The sequence below is a fragment of the Triticum dicoccoides genome, chromosome 2A (assembly GCF_002162155.2).
Source record: "Triticum dicoccoides isolate Atlit2015 ecotype Zavitan chromosome 2A, WEW_v2.0, whole genome shotgun sequence".
NCBI lineage: Eukaryota > Viridiplantae > Streptophyta > Magnoliopsida > Poales > Poaceae > Triticum > Triticum dicoccoides.
Window position 1 is genome coordinate 64,229,065 of NC_041382.1, and position 5,185 is coordinate 64,234,249.

A 5,185-nucleotide genomic window follows, 5' to 3' on the forward strand; every position below is an offset into this window, starting at 1 on the left:
CAGCTTCAGTTAGCAGCAATAGTGAAGGAATTGCTTGATCGAGTTCGGTTAACAGCCAGATCGATCGATCGCTCGGGTTCAGTAATGCATAGCCTATAGTGCAATCGCTCGGGTTCAGTAGGCGAACGCCTCGCTCGGGTTCAGTTAGAGCCCAATGCCTCGCACCCACGCGCGTACGTGTATGAGAGAAACGCGCATCGCTCGGCCGCTGACCACCCACCGTAACCGGGAACTCCATGATATTTTCCTCGCCCTCACCTCTACCATAGTTTTTTCCGTCATGGACGGCCCAAAGAATGTCATGCAGCTACGTCTCAGGCCCGCTTAGGACAAAAAGCCCATTTTCTGTCATGATTTTTTGTCATAGAAGTAGGATCCCACCACATCTATGATGATACCATGTTTTGTCGCAATTATTGTCACAGAAGTGTCATAACCATGACAGGAAAAAAATTCGTTCGGCCCAAAATGTCATGGATGTATCTTTTTTTTGTAGTGCTTGGTACACGTTCTCTGTTTCTCGGACTGAATTATCCAATTAACCAGGAGATAACCGATGGCAAGGATCGTGATGGCAGCGTGGTTTCGTTCATCAGGCAAAACTGTGTGTACACAACATACCATGCGTCTCTCCATGCACCATACCCTGATATGTGCCGCCATGCTCTACAGCCCAAAGTAGGAGAGAGAGTCGCAAGTATCAGACTTCGACCTGCTGGCTGGAGTTTCCCCCGTCAGGAACCCATCTGATTCAAACCGTCAGCCAATCGCCACAGCTTAATAAATAGTAACGTCAAACTGATCCAGTTAGTTAGATGCGTACACTTGGTGTAGTAGGATCTTTATTTAGTTTGATGCATACACTTGTTCCTTTTGGTAGCCCTTTTGTAATGATGGCTGATGTTTGGTTTGGAAGAGAGAGTTGCGTCTTTACTCTTCTGGCCTGCTTACTGCTTCTGTTGCACCCCCCAGCCCTGGTTGCTGCTGCTGCTGTTTTCAATGTACAATCAGTAGTATATTTCGTCTATTGGTTGAATAAATGTGTTGTCAGAACGACAAACATGATGTTTTGTAAGTCGTTGCACAGTCCGATCCTTTAGTGTCCCGTACGTAAGCCTGGCAATAGTTTGGACTGAAACTTAGTTTTTGGATTGATTTTTGATTTGGTTTCTATAGGTTTGGTCTCTATGGTTTGATATGGAAACCAATTCGGTTTGGTTTGGGTTGTGCCAAAGAATGGACTGGATAGGTTTGGGTTCGGTTCAGATTTCTCAGTTCAAAATAAGTGCAAACTATGGTTTGAGACCAAATCAATCGACTAGTCTAAGTCGCGGCTCCCCCCTATGCAAAACTTCCGAGACGCCATCGAACTTTGTTGCTGCTGCCCACACACGCTGCAAGACGATTCACGTACATACGTATTTGTTAGGGAACGTAGCAATAATTCAAAATTTTCCTACATGTCACCAAGATCAATCTATGGAGTCATCTAGCAATGAGGGAGGAGTGGATCTATATACCCTTGTAGATCGCGTGCGGAAGCGTTCAAGTGAACGGGGTTGATGGAGTCGTACTCGTCGTGATCCAAATCACAGATGATCCTAGCACCGAACGGACGGCACCTCTGCGTTCAACACACGTACGGAGCAGCGACGTCTCCTCCTTCTTGATCCAGCAAGGGGGGAGGAGAGGTTGATGGAGATCCAGCAGCACGACGGCGTGGTGGTGGAAGTAGCGGGATTCCAACAGGGCTTCGCCAAGCGCTGCGGGAGGAGGGAGATGTGTCACGGGAGGGAGAGGGAGGCGCCAGGGCTTAGCTGTGGCTGCCCTCCCTTCCCCCCACTATATATAGGGCCAAGGGAGAGGGGGGTGCAGCCTTGGCCCTTCCTCCAAGGAAGGGTGCGGCCAGGGAGGAGTCCATCCTCCCCAAGGCACCTAGGAGGTGCCTTCCCCCTTTAGGACTCTTCCTTTCCCTTATCTCTTGGCGCATGGGCCTCTTGGGGCTGGTGCCCTTGGCCCATATAGGCCAAGGCGCACACCCCTACAGCCCATGTGGCCCCCCGGGGCAGGTGGACCCCCTTGGTGGACCCTCGGACCCCTTTCGGCACTCCCGGTACAATACCGATAATGCGCGAAACTTTTCCGGCGACCAAAACAAGACTTCCCATATATAAATCTTTACCTCCGGACCATTCCGGAACTCCTCGTGACGTCCGGGATCTCATCCGGGACTCCGGACAACTTTCGGGTTACCGCATACTAATATCTCTATAACCCTAGCGTCACCGAACCTTAAGTGTGTAGACCCTACGGGTTCGGGAGACATGCAGACATGACCGAGATGACTCTCCGGTCAATAACCATCAGCGGGATCTGGATACCCATGTTGGCTCCCACATGTTCCACGATGATCTCATTGGATGAACCACGATGTCAAGGACTTAATCAATCCCGTATACAATTCCCTTTGTCTAGCGGTACGATACTTGCCCGAGATTCGATCGTCAGTATCCCGATACCTTGTTCAATCTCGTTACCGGCAAGTCTCTTTTACTCGTTTCGTAACACATCATCCCGTGATCAACTCCTTGATCACATTGTGCACATTATGATGATGTCCTACCGAGTGGGCCCAGAGATACCTCTCCGTTTACACGGAGTGACAAATCCCAGTCTCGATTCGTGCCAACCCAACAGACACTTTCGGAGATACCTTTAGTGTACCTTTATAGCCACCCAGTTACGTTGTGACGTTTGGCACACCCAAAGCAGTCCTATGATATCCGGTAGTTGCCCAATCTCATGGTCTAAGGAAACGATACTTGACATTAGAAAAGCTTTAGCATACGAACTACATGATCTTGTGCTAGGCTTAGGATTGGGTCTTTGTCCATCACATCATTCTTCTAATGATGTGATCCTGTTATCAATGACATCCAATGTCCATGGTCAGGAAACCGTAACCATCTATTGATCAACGAGCTAGTCAACTAGAGGCTTACTAGGGACATGGTGCTGTCTATGTATCCACACATGTATCTGAGTTTCCTATCAATACAATTCTAGCATGGATAATAAACGATTATCATGAACAAGGAAATATAATAATAACTAATTTATTATTGCCTCTAGGGCATATTTCCAACAGTCTCCCACTTGCACTAGAGTCAATAATCCAGTTCACATCGCTATGTGATTAACACTCAAGGTCACATCCCCATGTGACTAACACCCAAAGAGTTCACTAGAGTCAATAATCTAGTTCACATTACCATGTGATTAACACTCGATGAGTTCTGGGTTTGATCATATTATGCTTGTGAGAGATGTTATAGTCAACGGGTCTGAACCTTTCAGATCCGTGTGTGCTTTACAAATCTCTATGTCATCTCCTAGATGCAGCTACCACGTTCTATTTGGAGCTATTCCAAATAACTATTCTACTATACGAATCCAGTTTACTACTCAGAATAATATGGATTAGTGTCAAAGTTAGCATTGGTGTAACCCTTTACGACGAACTCTTTTACCACCTCCATAATCGAGAAAATTCCTTAGTCCACTAGTTACTAAGGATAATTTTGACCGCTGTCCTGTGATCCATTCTTGGATCACTCTTGTACCCCTTGACTGACTCATGGCAAGGCACTCTTCAGGTGCGGTACACAGCATAGCATACTGTAGAGCCTACGTCTAAAGCATAGGGGACGACCTTCGTCCTTTCTCTCTATTCTGCCGTAGTCAGGTTTTGAGTCTTACTCAATGTTCACACCTTATAACAAAGCCAAGAACTCCTTCTTTGCCAATCCATTTTGAACTCCTTCAAAATCTTGTCATGTTATGTATTCATTTGAAAGTACTATTAAGCATTTTGATCTATCCTTATAGATGTTAATGCTCAATACTCAAGTAGCCTAATCCAGGTTTTCCATTGAAAAACACTTTTCAAATAACTCTGCATGCTTTCCAGAAATTCTACATCATTTCCGATCAACAATATGTTAACAACATATACTCATCGAAAATTCTATAGTGCTCCCACTCACTTCTTTGGAAATACAAGTTTCTCATAAACTTTGTATAAACCCAAAATCTTTGATCATCATCAAAGCGTATATTCCAACTCCGAGATGCTTACTCTAGTCCTTAGAAGGATTGCTGGAGCTTTGCATACTTATTAGCATCTTTCAGGATTGACAAAACCTTCCGGTTGTATCACATACAACCTTTCCTCAAAAATCGTCGAGGAAACAATGTTTTGACATCCTATCTGCAAGATTTCATAAATAATACAGTAATCGCTAATATAATTCCAACAGACTCTTAGCATCGCTACGAGTGAGAAAGTCTCATTGTAGTCAACTCCTTGAACTTGTCGGAAAACATCTTAACGACGAGTCGAGCTTTCTTAATGGTGATACTTACCATCACTGTCTGTCTTCCTTTTAAAATCCATATGTACCTAACAGCCTTACGACCATCAAGTAGTTCTTCCAAAGTCTACACTTTGTTTTCATATATGGATCCTCTCTCGGATTATATGGCCTTGAGCCATTTTTGGAATCCAGGCCCACCATCGCTTCTCCATAGCTCGTAGGTTCATTGTTGTCTAGCAACATGACTTCCAAGACAGGATTATGTACCACTCTGAAGTAGTACGCATCCTTGTCATCCTACGAGGTTTGGGAGTGACTTGATCCGAAGTCTCATGATCAATATCATAAGCTTCCACTTCAATTGGTGTAGGTGCCACAGGAACAACTCTTTGTGCCCTGCTATACACTAGTTGAAGTGACGGTTCAATAACCTCATCAAGTCTCCACCATCCTCCCACTCAATTCCTTCGAGAGAAACTTTTCCTCGAGAAAGGACCCGATTCTAGAAACAATCCCTTATTGCTTTCGGATCTGAGACAGGAGGTATACCCAACTGTTTTGGGTGTCCTATGAAGATGCATTTATCCGCTTTGGGTTCGAGCTTATCAGCCTGAAACTTTTTCACATAAGCGTCGCAGCCCCAAACTTTCAAGAAATGACAGCTTAGGTTTCTCTAAACCATAGTTCATACGGTGACATCTCATCGGAATTACATGGTGCCCCTTTTAAAGTGAATGTGGTTGTCTCTAATGCCTAACCCATAAACTATCATGGTAATTCGATAAGAGACATCATGGTACGCATCATAT